Source organism: Alosa alosa, chromosome 6 (genome assembly GCF_017589495.1).
Source record: "Alosa alosa isolate M-15738 ecotype Scorff River chromosome 6, AALO_Geno_1.1, whole genome shotgun sequence".
NCBI classification, from domain to species: Eukaryota; Metazoa; Chordata; class Actinopteri; order Clupeiformes; family Clupeidae; genus Alosa; species Alosa alosa.
The window spans coordinates 6617566-6635442 of record NC_063194.1 but is presented as its reverse complement, the minus strand read 5'-3'; the positions used below and the strand labels follow the sequence as shown (position 1 = coordinate 6635442).

At 40.7% G+C, this 17877-nt stretch overlaps 1 protein-coding gene across 3 annotated transcripts in view; it reads right to left on the bottom strand.

Annotated features, from left to right (window-relative positions):
- Positions 1 to 7093, bottom strand: part of abat (4-aminobutyrate aminotransferase) — a 33824-nt gene extending 26731 nt beyond the window's left edge. Inside the window, exons 1-2 of one of the 3 annotated variants that reach the window (XM_048245107.1) lie at positions 6855 to 7093; positions 6110 to 6515 (exon numbers count right to left, since the gene is read on the bottom strand). The gene's annotated coding sequence lies outside the window, so the exon portion shown is untranslated. Of the gene's footprint in view, positions 1 to 5229; positions 5382 to 5673; positions 5827 to 6109; positions 6516 to 6854 lie in introns of those variants that run through there. The other 2 variants (XM_048245106.1, XM_048245105.1) reach the window with 2 other exon arrangements.
- Positions 7094 to 17877: the final 10784 nt, after the last annotated feature.

Sequence of the window (17877 nt, the reverse complement as noted above, 5' to 3'; positions counted from 1 at the left end):
CTAGGCAATCACGTTCACACACACACACACACACACACACAAAAACACACACACACACACACACACACACACACACACACACACACACAGCTGGTGCATGGAATAATTAGGCTAAATGGTCTGCCTCAACTCTCCCACAGGGAAACTCTCTGTCACCTGCATCCACTGACTGGTGTTTAGGTAATTAGCACACACACAGACACACACAGACACACACAAACATATACACACACACACACACACACACACACTAGACACAGACACAGACACACACAAACATACACATACACACACACACACACACACACACACACACACACAAATGTGTATGTTTGTGCCATTTGTCCAGCTGACCTTGTTACGGTTGGGATATCTGAAGGACCATTATAATTTCCACCACCATAAAGGGTTAACGTTGGTCATCAGTCACAAATGCACAGAGCAAGTAGGACACTTGGATTTTCTTCTAATCTGTATTTCTTCCCCTTCTATTCTCATTCTTTTGTAATCACCACAGTCTCGTCTTTCCCACTCTCCCCCTCACCTACACAAGTACACAACCTCTCACTCTCTCACACACACACACACACTATTCTCTTCTTTGTGACTCCATCATTCTCATTCTCATTCAATCTCTCTCTCTCTCTCTCTCTCTCTCTCTCTCAGCCCCTAACTCCCCTATCTCTCCGCTCCCAATTGGGGTTCAGTTACATAACTGTAGGTTCAGCCCAAGCAAGAAAATTCCAGACGACGATCCGAGTTTTCAGAAAGAACGAGTCGCACAAACCCACCCCCCACCCAGACAACAAAACCTCAACTGGATGGAACTGGTTCTCAAAAGGAGCCGTTACACAAGCCTGCATCCAACATGCCCTGGGAGGATGCTGCTGATGCGGCTGCTACCTGCAGAAGTGGGTTAAACTGGATGGCTTCCCTGGGGAAATACTCAGAGCCCGTTATGAATAATGCCATGTGCATTAAAAGTCTCTTCGTACGTAGCTACCGTTGCAACAATAACATCAAATGACTAAATTTATATTGTGTTTTACATTTAAACTGTGGAGAATGAAATCACTTTAGTTTCTAGTATGCAGATGCTGTTGTTAAAACAACTCATGCACTGCAAACGACAGCACAGTCTCACACTAAACAGATCCTCACTTGAACTGTTTGAGAGAAAACAGTCAGAAACTGCCTCTCGCCCCACTGAGCAGTGAAGGAAACAGCAGTCTACTGTTTTCCCTCAGCGCTCAACGATTAATGTTACAAAACTTGGAAGCGGCTACTCGTTATTCATCTGGGGTCCGCACCTCCCTACCCAGGCCCTGGGATCGCTTCAATGCCAACAGCGATCCGCTGTGCAATGTTGCACAACACAGACATGCCACTACAGCAGCATCAACATCTCTCAAGATAGACAGAGGTTTGTGCCTCCCGCTCCTCACACAAAGATCTAATACTATAAAATAGAATAAATAACATAATTCCAGTTAAACCCCCGAAACTTCTATCTCTGTGTTCTGTTCAGTGCAGATAGCTATACACAGCCTGCTGTGTGGCCACTTTGAAAGTGATTTAAATGCTAATTACTTCAGTATTACGCAACATGTTTGGCATGCATTGGTACTGGGATAAGTAAGAGCAGAACTTCAAAGAAGCAACAAAATCCACTGTTTAGAAAATAGAACAGAATTCATGAGAAACTGGGTGATTAAGCAATGATTATGAAGATGCAGTTTAAATTGTAACAATGCCAGCGATACATCCTAACTCCACTTCATCTGTTTAACCTTGGCTTACACTGTTCTGTACTAACCACACCTTCCATAACATGGCATATTCTCACTTAAGGGCAACAAATTACTACATAATCCTTTACAATGACGGTTCTGACAACCTAAATCCACGGAGTAGAAATGATTAGCACTGTGTTGTTGTACAAGGGAATACAACCGTTCCCTGGAACTGAAGTCTGCTCACATCCTGTTACACTAATGATAAGTGAAGGCATTTGCCTTGAACAGTAACAATGCACACTGCAGTGCACACAATTGTCATAACTGGGAGTGAGAGGCTATCAACATCATTAACGCTGATCTTCACAAACAAACCCCTTTATTTAGAAGATCATTTCCATTACCATGTCTTAGCATACTATGGAGAATTCAATGATATATTAGACACATTGCAGGATTTCAAAAGATTCTGTATGTTCAAAAGGAGAGGTTAGACTAACGTTACATGCAATTTTGATGTCAAGGGATACTTCAAATAATGTTATCATTAACAGTGGTTCAATTTTCCTCAGATATAACACATTGAGGGCAAATTATCAAATGAGTCCCTAATCTGTAGTCGTGGCAACAGCACACAAATACAAGGGGAGGATGGGTAGAGCCACTTGAATCAAATAAATATTGGCCTACAGTTGCCAGGGCAACCAAAGGGAGGGAGGGTAGCAATTCTATTCCAGCCTCCCAATCCTTGGTCTCAGCATGGAATGGACTTCCGCAATCGTCAGAGTGTAGGGATAATATTTTTTTGTTTTTTTTAAAGCAGAGCGTCTCAAAAACAATCCTTATTCCAAACAAATAGTATGTTCCAGATGATGCTATATCTGTGACAAAGACATGGTCGACCACACAAAATACAGCAATCAATCACAAATTCAGTTGAGGCCTTGTACCATTACACCAACTGAAAGAAAAAGCAGGGGTGCTGCCTCTTAGGTGATTATAAGAATTCTCAAGATCTCCCAACCACAGTGCATAACAACTAGCAAGCATAGCTACAGCTTATCACCATTGCAGAGGACATTTTCACTCATGTTCTGGTGACAGTGTTAGCAGATGTTCCTGGAGTTCTATAAGGTCAGTGAACACAGAGATGCAATCACAAGAGACAAGGCCCAGCACACAACGTGGCTTTGGACCACAGTTGTGACAGCAGTGGGTAGATAATTATAAAAGCATGATTTGAAATGGAAAAACACAATTTGCTGTATTTCTGAAAACATTAATCATTTTCATGAGCAATATTCCTTCCTTTTCTGTGCTGTATTTCATTTAGGTCACAATAGCAGTGCCAAAATCTATCACTTTCAATTGGAAATGCAAACAATGTAGCCTAATTTCATCCTGTGATATAATAAATAAATAAAATAATTACTCCATCAGCATATGCTTTTCCAGAGAACCATTTAAATGACCACAGAGTTATCCCAGATTTATATGCAAGTCTGAATTATGACAACCAAATGTGTGGCTGAAATAGGATATTCTATAGTCAGTCATCAAGAATAAACACTGAAAACAGGGAGGAAGTGGAATCCACAGGAAGCAGTTAAGCGTGGTCAAGGCACACTGCAGCAATATTGTAGGACAGGTGCAAGATTGGTCTTGGTTCCAGATGGATAGCATGGGCAAAGTCTACAGCACAGGAGAAGAGATGGATGGTAACTAGCTTGTTCAACAGCATGTCTCAAGTGAAACAAGGACAATAGATGAACTGGCATTTTGAGAAGAGGAAGATCTGCTGGAGAGAGCTATGGCCCATGGATGCTAACCGCACCAAATTTATGGTAGGAGCCTTCCACTTATGACGTTCTGCCAATTCTACAGAATCTCAGCCAATGGGTTGGTGAAGACAGAAGCATTAAGCTCTGTATGTACTCAGTGAGTTGGTGATTGATAGGGACAGTAGAATTTTGTTTGTGAAATAGGGACAGAAAGGTGGTCTTGGGCAAATACAGTAAGATGCAATACAGGAAGATGGGGCAAAGCACAGGATTAGAAACTCCTGGTGGATGCCGGAAGGCAAGTGCAAGTTCTACAATGTGTTGCTGTGACTGCTTTGAGACCAGACATGGTGATATATTCAGAGTGTGAGTGCGCTGTCTACTTTCTTGAGCTAACCATTCCCTTTGAAGATGCAATGGAGGAAGCCTTTGAAAGGATAACGTTTAAGTATGCAGATCTGGTGGCAGAAGTAAGAGAAAGTGGCTGGCAAGCACACACAAGTCCAGTGGAAATAAGTGTTAGAGGTTTTGTAGCACAGTCACAACACTGCTGTGGGGTTTTAGTTTCCAAGGAGGGTCACTGAAAGGAGCTGCAAAACAGGTGGATGGATATGGTTGAGTCTCTCAGAGACTACTTGGGGTCATGTCGTAACATGAGTTGACTCTGAGATGTGTGACATTGCTGTGTTTTTGGAATGCCGGCCTACAAGGGGAACAGGTGTGGAATCTACTTATCTACTCCCATATTTACCCAAATACCCAAATTTATCAAATAGACCATACCAGAACCAAATTTTAGGTTATCTAGAATTGCATCACATCAACGTTTTAGTGCCATAGTCCTACCACTAGCTAACTCCATAAGCAAATAAATAGTGCTCCAACATTTGCATACATATCACTGCACCCTGCACCTGAACAACAGGTGGAGTGCACATTCCAACTTCAGGTCACCACCTCTGTTCCCTTAACAGAACAATCTAATAATCTAAACAGCATAAAACCTAGCCACAGTAACTTCCAGGGTCAGACTGGCCTCTAAATGTTTTTTTTTTTGTTTTTTTTTTAATATCATTGTAAGGGACATGATACGTTTACAAGAACTTCAAGAAAACATTGTTATATTTCACGTGATTGGTGCAGCTTGATTGTACAGGGAAAGGCTAGACTATAATGTTTGTAGGATAGCTTCCTATCAAGCTGTGCAATCTCATGTGCAGAAAACGGAATCCTGCAGATTTGCAGTAATAGCGGGTATTGACAGATAATTTCTAGTCAGGCCTTATCGCTTATCGAGATAGACCAAGTTCATTCACCATAAATTCCACTATCAACGAGCACAGACAATAAACGCCAACCGGTTCCGACTGGATCTAACTAGCTCACCATTTCGGCAGACAATATTGTTACGAATATCACAAAATCACTAGTGCTGAGATAGCATTCAACAAAATGTGGACTGTTTGTTGAGCTATGACATACAGCAGAGGTAGTTCAGCTGACAACATAATGCACTTTCATGTAGGCCAGGCTACTACTAGTCTAGACGAAAGTTACGTCTCTAGCAACACGTCAAAAGAAAAAGATATCGACTCATTTGCTAAGCTGCTGCTTCTAAGAATTAAGCAATAGATTATTAGCTCAAAACATGTCTGATGCCTCTGCTACGATATAAAAAAAAAAAAAAAAGCTAGCAGACTGAAATAACTCACCTTTCGATTTAAAACTGAAGCGGTCAAGGGTTATGAGGACCACAGCCACTGCGGCAATAAGAGAACGAAAGTAGAATGTAAACAGTATGTCTGGTGAGATCTTACAGCATCGCCTGTGATCTGGTCCTTTTGCTTGAAGGAGGGCCTTCAATAGACTGGCCACGCTACTAGCCAATCAGAGGACTGTGCACTGGCTGACTCTACAAGATCTGTAAATCGAGTTGTCAACAGTTCATGTCAAATAATCAAAGAGGTATGGTATGGTATTGGCTATCTTGGAACCCATAAGCCCTGCGTAGAACTAGACTAACGACATTATCACAGAATGAATCATATGCACACCGATAACGGCTTCTATCCATCAAGCCAATAACAACACATCGCCAGCGCACCACTGTAAAAAAAAAGTACATTCTGTGCATATCTAAGTTTATATTAGCCTACCTTATCACTGATCTTTTCAATCATGGAAGATATGCAAAGAACAAAACTCGCGACCGGTGTCAGACAGCAAACAGCAAGCGGTAAATTACAGGAACGGATTTTGTAACCATCTGCAACAAGCCCAATCTGTCGTGTTCTTACTCCCTCTACAGTTCGATCAGAAGAGCGATAAAAATGGTCGACAGCTGACTAATTTCTTCTCTTGTATGGCTGATTTCCCTGATATCCAGAGCTTCTTGAGAATTGGTTATACCATTCTTATGATAATTATGTTATATGATAATTTCTTATGATTATCATTCATTTAAAAGGTGACTCCAATTTAGCATGTCAAACATTTTTGTTTTTTATTGTACACAATTACAGGAAAATAACAGTAGGCCTATTACATTGAATTTAAAAACACCTTTCATAACACTGAAGGTAGAAAACTGACCTGGCAAACATCAAGAAGAAAACCCCACCCAAATGAACTTCTGCAGTGGAGATGTGCCATTAATTGAAAGAAACCTGCATTGCTGAATAATAAATACATAATTAGTGGCCTGCATGACCATTCCCTCTCTTAACATCATAATGTTCAGACATCATGATAAAGTCTAAAACACATTAAAATAAATGAATTCGACAACCTTAGTCAGGATGGTTAGATCAGATATATGAATATGACATCTGCCATTGGTGAACAAATCTGAAAACGTACGTGTTTCCTTTTCTTTTCACAGCTAGAACATTACATACAATCTGACAATACAAAACCAATTATCTGTAAGGAGTCAGGAGACAGATGCTGTGAGACACTTGTGAGTTATTTTTTGGTTTGCAGTGATTTTCCAAACCTCCTGCAGAAAAAACAAAGAGAAGGTAATATCAATACAAAGAGCATTGAGGCCGTCTTTTGCAAGCATGACAAAACACATGAATGAAATGACAAAATGCAAGGGCACCTCATTAAAACGTTTATGAAACAACAACAAAAGAAGCATTGCACAACAGCAGAAGAAGTCTCTTCACTGCCCTCTCATGGTGTGTGGACAAACTAATGTTGAATAACCGATGTAACGGATGGTGGTGGTGGTGGGGGTGGTGGTGTGGGGGTGGCGGGTGCGGGGCCAAATGTCCAAAAAGAGTACCTCCTCTCTAACACATCTAACAACACAACTCACGTAACATACACTTACCATGAATTTCCTTTCCTCCCTTCTTTACATCCTTCTCCATCCTACATCCTAGTAGTATCTATTGTTACCTAAGCTCTCCTTGGCAATGTAGCTTGAATGTTAAGCCTCATCCTGCTCTCTTAAAGGCATATGCCACCACCCAACCGCTGTGCTTCTCCAATGAATGCCGTCTGTCCGAATGTCCGCACTCACAGCAAGCTATGCTCATCCGTGGTTTCCCGATGGTGGAACGCGCTACTAGTTACTACTAGAGCAGAGGCATCCCTGTCTGTCTTCAAAAACTCTCTTGACTGCTTTTATAAATGGAATCTTGGTCTTTTTTTTTTTTTTTTTACAAAAAACTCTCTTCAATGTCAAAATGAAAGGAGATTTCTACAAAGTAATGTTAATGAATATATAATTCAAAATAGGCAATTGCATAAATATTCACCATATGTTCAAGTCAGCATTTAGTAGATGCACTTTTGGACAGGGATTGGGTGTAGACAATCATTTCAAGTCCAGCCACAAATTCTATATTGGATTGAGGTCTAGGGCACACAAGAACATTCAGAACAACAGTCTTTAAACAATTTCTGTGTACCTTTCACTGCTGGAAAGTAAATTTTCTCCCAAGTCACAGTTCTCTTGCAGACTGAATCAGATTGTCTTCCAGATTTTCCATATATTTTGCTGAATTAATTTTACCCTTTTTTTTACCCTTTTACCTTTACAAGCCTTCCAGGGCCTGCTGTTGAGAAGCAGAGCATGAGCATGATGCTGCCAACACTATGCTTCAAATTAGGGATGGTGCGGTGGTGTCTGCCAAACATAGAATCTAGTCAGATGGCCAAAAAAACTCAATTTTGGTCTCATCAGGCCAAAGAACCTATTTCTATTTGACCTTGAAGTGTATGTCTCCTAATGTCTCCTATTTGCACTGTACCTGTGCTGTTCTCTATTTTTGGACAAATGCGTCAGCTAAATTAATAAATGATAATGTACCATACAATTTTGTGAATCTCTTTGCATAAAAGCATCTGCTAAAACAATTGATGGAAATGTAGAGGTTCAGTGAAGTGTGTTGTGAATACAAATGGATTTGTGTCTACTGTACAATACTTTGCATTTCTAAAGGTCAGTTGTCTACTGTGTGCCTGAACAAAAAATACAAACCACCAAAAATATAAATCAAGGAGCTGAATAATGCAATTGCAACTGCATTATTGAACTATCTGACAACAAAATCTGCTAAACCGAATTAACTAAATGTTGTTCTATGACAGTCAACAATAACAGTGAGAGCTGCCTCTAAAAGTGCCTATGAGGCCTACACATCCATGGGGTCTATTCCAAGATCATGGTTTAACAAGGTTGGGCAAGGTACCTCAGGGTAAGAGGGATGCCTTCTATAAGAACAGCCCTGTGGCTGCCTCATTCTCAGAGCAAAACTAAGCCGCAGAGCTCCTCATTGAGTTGGCTTACCAGGAGGTCTAACTTAATTTAGCCAGGTTTGTCTTACTCAAGAGGTGACCTTGAGGAGGTCAGGACATACTCACCAGCTGCTCCACCCTCTCGTACTGCAAGAACTGGGGGATGGGGCTGAGCACCTGCTCTACACGGTACTCCATCTTGCCGTCGTCCATGTCACAGAGCTCATCCAGGCAGTGGCGGAAGTGGTTGTAGGCCTCGCAGGCCACGTCCATTTCCCTCAGTGTGAAGTTGAGCCTGCCCAGGGAACAGACCACAAAGCTCCATTTAGTACAATTCAATATAATTTGATTAGATTCAACTTTATTGTCATTGTGCAGAGTACAAGTACAAAGCCAACAAAATGCAATTTGATCAATATACAGTGCATTGCTTCTGCTATCAGTTCTGCATACTTCAACTTCATCCTTTTGAAGGCCTTCTCTCCTCTATCGCATCTTCAAAGGGAATAGCAGTTCAATAAAGTAGCAGATGTTTGGTCTCAAACACACAACAATACACTGTGGAACTTGCTCTTGAGCTTCAGATATCCTCCAGGAGTTTCCAATTATACTTTGCCCCATCATCTTGTATTGCTTGTATTTGCCCAACGTCCACTTTTCTGTCCCTTACGCAAAAAATAAATTCCACTGTCCCTGTCACTAACTAGCAAAGAGTTAACCTCAACTCTCTTGTTCTCAAGCAAACACGCCAATGATCATGTCTCCAGACATCCAAATAGATCCAAAATAGTTTTACAGTCAGACAGAATATGCTCTAAAAAGAACCATGACCAACAACAAACTGACTGAGATTGAGGAGTGGCTCCTATAATGATTTTATTGCGATTAACATCCATGGCCCATAGTTCTCTCCGCGCTAGCAGCAGTCATAATAAGGTAACCCAAGTAATTTCTTAACGGCATTAATAACAATTATTCCATACTAATGACAGCTTAGCCTTAGATTGATGAGAATTTTACCTTTTTCATATCTCTAAAAAGGACATAGCCTACAACCTGTTAATTGTTTAGAGCTAATGTCACATTTGCATGGTATGCAATAATACAGTTCTAAAAATAAAGAAAATAATCCTGCCTTTTCTCAATGGATACATAAACGGTGCTGGGGTTTCTGAGATTGCTGGATATCCTGTAGAGCGTCCTGAAGAAAGCGTCGGTGAGATCGTCATCATAGCACACTGGAGACAGACAATTGTGGACCAAAACATAAGGAAGAGCAGGAAATGGGGGTTATCAACTCCAGTCAATGACAAATTACTTCAATCACAGGGATCTGTACAAATCTATTTCCTGACCCCCTACATAGGGGGATAGTGTCGTTACACACATACCATCTGCGGCCATTATCACAGATGTCTCGTTGTGTAGTTCAGCCACCTCTTCCTCAGTCCAGGAAAAGGGTTTCTCAGCATCTGTGGGCATAACAGTGGCTTAGAGGATAGAGCACAGACATAGATGAAGATAAATGAGCAGATAGAGTGGACAGACAGATAGATGGACAGAGAGAAATTACACAGATACAGATCATTAATGATGAAAAAGTGAGACACATAACCTGCAATGTCCACTATTCAACCTTCCAGCCAGCAACTCCCCTTACACCAAAAAAAACAGACAAACAAACAAAAATGCAAACACACGCACGCACACACATGCACACGCACACGCACACACACACACACACACACACACACACACACACAGTTGGCCACACCTGTGCAGAAATCATCCCCCGTCCAGTCGAGCTGTCTGACTCGCACCTCACTCACTGCAGGGAGAGAGAGAGGTGAATTAATGGAATGACAACTCTGAAAAGACCGAAATGTCAATAGCTTCTCAGTCCAGTAGCTTACAAACGGTACACACACCGTTTCACATTACTAGTCCCACAATGCCACTGTTGAATACTGAGACGACATGGTATCTTCTGTTTTAAATCGTGAGGTCACACAGTTGAGGATGGCAACCAGTACTGGCTCACCTTTGGCTTCAGTAAGATGTTGGTTTAAAGTGACGTTTCTTTCACACATACTCAACAGATCCTGGCCCACATCTGAAAAAAGCAACAATACCCCTCAGTGTATAAACAATAAATAAAAATGTATCATTTAAAAATCTAACAGGTCAACAGAGGCTCACCATTAGCTTGACAAATGAAAATAAAATGTAGGAAGCCATTACTTTCTCCCTATCTCTTGTTCCACTAAATTAAGCTGAGGTTGAGTACACTCTCCTTTGGACACATCACAAAAATTAAGTGATAATATAAATGTATGAAGCACATCAAATTATTTTTGCATGAAGCCATAGAGAGCACCAAAAATATCAATTATGGACATTATTTCACAGCCTGGCAGAAAAAATCCTCCTCACTTTTAAGTATAAGTAGTATAAGTATAAGTATAAGTATATATACTCTTTTGATCCCGTGAGGGAAATTTGGTCTCTGCATTTATCCCAATCCGTGAATTAGTGAAACACACTCAGCACACAGTGAACAGTGAGGTGAAGCACACACTAATCCCGGCGCAGTGAGCTGCCTGCAACAACAGCTGGGCCAAGGAGCAGTGAGGGGTTAGGTGCCTTGCTCAAGGGCACTTCAGCCGTGGCCTACCGGTCGGGGTTCGAACCGGCAACCCTCCGGTTACAAGTCCGAAGCGCTAACCAGTAGGCCACGGCTGCCCCCACTTTTACCTCTCACTGTCTGTCTATCAGCCTACTCAGTCTGTCAAAGAGAGGCAAGTCAAAAAAGAGGGCCCTCATCTACCTAGAGACCCTACCTCTGGAGAGCATAATGGACAATTAGCAAAAAAATACTTCAGATGATAAAACCCTCAAAAATACAAATACACAGTACTGTACATAACTACAGTACGATACATATGCCCCTTTTGTAACTAACACCTTCTGTGTGCAAGCTGATGAATGCTTTGTGGAGGAAATAGAGATCACTCAAAATAAATAGTTGCTGAAACTAATCTGTAAACCCTGAAGATCACAGTGAGCTGGAGACATTAGCAGCAGGTGGCCCACCTCTCTCTTCTCGAATCATTTGGCAAGATTGCAAAAGATGAAGAGTTTCAACTATGGCAATTTTGGCAAGAGAGAAAAAGGCACCAATCTCCACTCAAATGCATCCTTTAACAATCAGCAACATGGGGCGAAAGTATAGCCCTGTGAGACCATCCTGGGTGGTCACCGCATTTTATTGAAGTAAGGCCCCTACTAATGCTATATACCCATGATGACATCTTTATTATTCAGGTAAAACAATATTATGTAGTTTTTTTTAATGGGTAACAATAAAAGTGAATAAAAAGACAATGTGGAATGTGGAAGAGGACCCACGTGTGAGAATCTGTGGGGTGGGTTCTTACACAACCTCCACAAAATAGCTAGAAAAACAACATCAAAGACCTTTCGGTAACACTTTACTTGACAGTATCGACATAAGAGTGTCATGACACTGTTGTGAATACATGACACTGTCATGACCAGACTTGGAATTTCACCATTCTGGGGGCAAGGCCACTTGGCCTTCAGTTGGGCATATTTGGTGGGGGGCACAAAGGCCACATGTCAGGTATGAAACATTACAAAAACATGAAACATGACATATTACATATAACTGTAAATCATCTGATCATCTAATAAAAACAGATATCTAGGCTATATATAAAATTTATTTTATATTTGGCCTGCTATGAAATCATGTATTGAACAATTTAAATTTAAGCACAGCTCAGCTTTAAGAAACTCAAATAGCCAAGATGCATGCTTAGCATTTTGTGATCATTAAGGCTACTTTCACAAACACTTAGTCAGCTGTCCTCTGATTTACCAATATCTAGGCGATATTTGTAACATTAATTTTGTATTTGGCCCGTTATGAAATCATGTGGAACAATTTAAACACATTGTAAAACTTAAAGCCCAAATTTGGAGACATCCATGCATGTTGAAATTTACTGCAAATTCAAAACTGGATTACTCTGGAACGGCTAACTATACAGGGGACTGCTTTACACCTTTGTGTTCGGTAAGGTCTGCTGTTTATTCTGATATGTGGTTTGTCATGTGTTAAAAGAAGGGTTCGTGAAGTATTCCACCGAGATGAATGGGTAGGGAGATCATGGACATAAAACCTTCAGTAGAATGTATGATTAAATTGAATTATATTATTTACTTTTCTCATGAACCGTTCAACACAGCAATTATCGGCTAACATCGTTTAAAAGCTGAGAAAAAGCTCTTTCATGTGATACTTGTGATGTCTGTGTGATGAATAGGCTACTCATAAAATAGTAGTTCAACTGAGAAGAATGGGTGAATTTAGACGCACTTTCTTTCTTGCGCTGTCACTTTCTCCACTGCGTAAAAGACTAAATTAATTTGCGCTGTGAATGCTAAGATTATTTTGACAGGCCACAGGCTAAATAAAAATTATATAGCTATTAGTAGGACACAAAGCAGAATATTGAAAGAAGGGGGCACCAAGGCCACCGTGGCCTGTAAACCTATGATTTTCAAAGGGGCTTCACGGCCAACGCAAGGGGCCGCCGTGAAATTCCTACCCTGGTCATGACACATGAAACCTAACCCTAATCCTAACCTCTAACCCTAATCCTAACCCTAACTCTAACCCTAATCCTAACCTTAACTTGTTATGACAAACACTGAATGTCACATAATAACAGAAGCGTTATGTCATACACTTTTATGACTTGTTTATGCCACGTTCATGACAGTGTCATGTCACTCTTATGTCGACACTGTCAAGTAAAGTATAACCGACCTTTCTACACCAGGTGTCATGTTTGACAGCTCGATAGCAATTGCTGCGATTTGGAGCAACAGGTACCTGTGCAATACACCATTTTGGCCTGTGTTGCCATGACAACACTTGTGAGTCCAGTACCGGCCCCAAGCTCCAGAACGGTGGCTCCCTCGAATTCAGCTGGCCGTGACAGGATGAAGTCAGCCAGAAGAAAAGCTCCACGCCAGATCTTGAAAAGAGGCATTAAAGATCCCATATTATACTTTTTTTTCAACAATTCAAAATAGACCTATGGGTTGCACAAAACATGTCCCTGAAGCTGTTTGCAAAAAATTCCCCTCAGATTACACATTATCTGCAGCTTCATTCTTGCTAGTTTCAATCCCTTTCAGAATAGGCTGGTTCTGGGCCCTGTTGCCTGAAATAGACCGCAACAGTCCCGCCCACTGCCGAATCCGGAAGTAAGAATTCCATACAATTTTTCCATTGACAAGTGGAGTATAAGCCATAAAATGGCTAAATTACACTACCCAAAATCCTAACATGTAAAAGCCAGTAAAAGCAGAGCCTTTGATTGGCAGAGATAGCCATTGCTATGGCAGCGTTTATGCCACTTTTTTCCGCGCCTGTCGTCTCATTAATCGCTGGAATCAAGATGGATACCAAAGCTGTCAGAACTGATGTGTGGCTGATAAAAACGGATTTTCTCATCTGAAAGATGATGAAAGTCGTTGCTGGATAAACAAATAACGTGCGTGCGACAGAGGAAAAGTTCTTTGGTGTTGCTTTAAATGATAATGGGTAAAACATTATTTGGGTCGTTATCAGGGTTAAATTAACACCCGCCAACCCGCCAAATGCGGGTTAAAATTCATTTTGGCGGGTGTTAATAAAAACTTACTAGCCAGTTTGGCCGGTGATGCATGAAGCATTACGTGCATGATACATAAGTCTCTGTTCTCGGTCATGTATCCCCCTGGCAGTACTTCCTACATTTCCCATGACCACTGTGCCGTAATGCTACGTGACAGTTTCATACGCCCATTGGCTGCGCGCAGTTTGCAGTTTGCAGTTTGCAGTTTGCAGTGAAATCTTTTACTTTCTATGAGTGAAACCAGCGTGAGAGACTGAAGCGAACAGAGCGTCTACCAGAAAACTCAAGGAATTAGAAGAATGAACGGAGCCAGAGCAGAGCATAGACTGAAAGAGGAGGGAGTTAGCCAGTAAAGTAAAGTAAAAAGTACATAACACATGCACATAACACAAATACATAACACGTTACGAAATATTAACGCAATACCCATTGTGTTTACCTATTTCCTTTGTGGGGGGGTTGATGTCATGTAGCGGAGTCCGCAAAACCTGAAGCAGCTAGATCGTTTATTTTATTGTCTATGGAGTAAGCTGAAGATGGAGAGGAACGTGAGGAGCTTGTATAGGCGAAAATTATCAGTTTTAAAATTTGCCTGATCAGTGATCACCACCACCACACGCATCACGCACTGTGCGTAGGTCACCGAGAGACAGAGGAGGGACCAACATTTAGCCTGTACTGCAAACTGTTTTTCACTCTTGTTAGAGAAAGTATACAATGTCAACATGCACCAACAGAATGCATCATAAAGATGATACTTTTCCGGTCCTTCTAAAAAGTTTAAAAGCATTTGTGAAATTGGCTGCCTATTACTGAATGGCCTGGCATAAGCTAGGCTAAGTTATATGGCCATCGACCTCATACATACGGCCAAATTACAGCCGCAGTAGAGTGGTCCTTATATGGGGTAAAAAAAAATTTGGGGGAAATGTTCAACTCTCACCCCCTAAATGTGTTAGGATATCAATAAAAACACACTGTGCATAATTTTGAATTGTTCCAACATTATCTAGAGGTAGCTCAAGGCCTTTGAATATTTCCGGAATTGCTAATTTTTGCAGAAATTGTACCATTTATGAACGCACAACAAAATAAAATGCAATATTATTTGTTGGTCAGACTATATAATAAGAAGAATAGCATAATAAACAATGTCAATTAAATCAATAGCCTAATGAAATAAACAATGAAAATGAGGGGGGGAAAAGCAATAATAAACAATAATGTCCATTCAATCAATAATATAAAAACTATAACATGGTAAGACTACATTAAAGACAATATCAATAGTAAACAACAATGTCAAATTAATCAACATCCTAATGGAAATAAAACAATATTTTACAAACCATTACGCATAAAAAGCGCTTAAAGAACTAAGTGCATGTTGAACAGATATGCCTTTAGACCCTCTTAAATGGCCAAAAACTATCACAGGAACGGAGAGCACTGGGCAACTCATTCCACCAACATGGAACCACTGAGGATGAGTCTTAAATTTGACCTAGCATTTATGACTGGTCGACATAACAGACACTCATCAGAAGACCGCAGTGGGCGGTTGAAGATGTATCTTGATCATTGAATTAAAATAACAAGGAGCAGATCCAGTCATTGTCCAGGGCCAAAGGCGAAAGTGAGAGATTTAAATTGTATCATCATATTGTACAGTTGTACACCCGGGACGTCCCTTTTCTCTTTGGGCCAGAAGAAAGTCTCTATCTTCTGGATTCTTGAGATGAATGAGTGCATCTTGATGTGCGATATCAAACAGGTCTCCCAACTGGTCTACGAAGGCCTCTACATTGCACTGCTGAGAATCAGAAGTTCTCTTGGCATTTTTCTTCAGCTTCTGCCATTTGTCGTGAAGTGTTTTGTGTGATGTTGGGGATATTTGTGTGATGTTGGGGACGAACGGGAATCCTAGCCTTGTCTTAGAATACCAAGACATCTTTGATCACCGCTGTTGCACTTTCATGCAGTTTTTTTTCAATGTTTTATGGTAATATTACAACAAACATGAAACCTGCTTCTTGGAGGGAAACTTTGTTCCAGTTATTTCAGTCTCTTCTGATCCAAGTAACCATATAGCGGATTTGCTTCATGTTGCTTCAGCCATTGTCTCAAGTGTATATTGTCTATTGTGCTTCATTCACATTGATGCTTTGAAAGACATATCACAACTAAAACAGGAGTTGCTATGAATTGCTCACAACAGCATATTATTGGGAAATACCGGAATCAGCAGATGAGATTAGCAAATCAGCATTGCAAATCTGAACAATATGGAATTCCCATTTCAATGTGGTCACCAATAATCAATACACATTATCATTGACTGCATGGTCAAATAAGTCCATTGCTGCCATGAGCATATATTATTAAACAATTATACATGCTAGCACAATGTATCACATAATACGCGAAAAAATCCTGAATATGCACACTGCACAGTATGTGTTAAACTTCAAAGGTCTTGAGCAGCCTCTAAATATTGATTAATATTGATAAAACTTTATTGCCCAATTATTATTTTTTATTTATTCAAACATATTGGTGGGGTGAGAGCATGAACTTCCAAAAGTAAGGACCACCCTAAGCCGCAGGGATATTGTTTACCAATCCCGCTCCCACTCGTGCCATATTGCTTAAATATGCCAACAAGAACGAGACGTGTCCTGGGGAGTTTTTCTTTGTATACTTGAAATATGGATGATATCAGGTGTGTAAAAGACGTTTGGATATTTTGTGTAGCCTAGCCTACTGTTGGAAACGATAGGCTACAACCAAAATGGAAGATCTTCGACAGGAAGATCCTAACCTAGTGGGTGGGAATTTTCAGATAGAGGTGGGTCTCAATAAGGGAGATTTCTGACTAGCTCACAGAAGCACATAGTTTCTGACATCAACCTCTCTCAACTAACCCACAAAAACTCAACGCACGGTTTTGTTTCACACCTGGAGTGTTTGTAGAAGCATCAGAGACCCAAATGGAAGTACAAAAACACAGAAAAAGTGAGTTTTGCATAATATGGCCCCTTTAAGAAATCTGTGTGTGTGTTGTATGTGTTCACACTTAATGTCGACAGTTTTAAGAACATACCTGTTTGCCGACATCTTCCAGTGGGGTAGCCATTGTGTGTTCTATATATAGTGACAGAAATACAAGTCAGTTCAACTCCAACTGCACACAAAGGAATACTGGAGAGCCTCAACACAGATGGAAAATCAATTGCAAAAAAAGGAAAGAAAGCTGTAATTTCGGAGTCATTTGAACTCAGGGGCTTTTTCACCAAGACAACAAGTTGAACACCCCTCCAAGAGCAAGGTTACGTTGATTGAAGAGTACCAAGTTTTATCGGCTTAAGCACTTACAGCTCAAATGGCTTACAGAGCAAATACTAAGGGCCAATCGCTAAATGCATCCAAACTGCCATTTTTTAACCACTAATGATGCTCAATATAGCCCCACACTTCTGCATTAGTATGAATAGGGTCCCTACACATAAAACGAAGCATCAAGAACTTAGTAAGTGTACTGGGAGTTTATTCAAAAGAATGTAGGGCTGAACGATTTATTGCATTTGCGATAATATCGCGATATGATGAAACGCGATTTTCAAACCGCAAAGGCTGCGATTACGCTTCGTAATATGTGACGTCACCAAAACGCATTTATTGCGCTTGCCGACGCGCCACCGACTCTTCACACCCACCACTGAAGAAGCAAAAAACGTAAACAAGAGGACCAGCTAACAGTGTCAAGAAAGGTCTGATCAGTAGAGCTACTTTGGTTAAAAATAAACCTCTTCATTACCTTTTGCTCAAACCTGCCATGTCCCTGGTTCTAGTTCATAATTCCCCTGTGCTGCTACTCTGGCTGGTAACTTCGTTCACTTG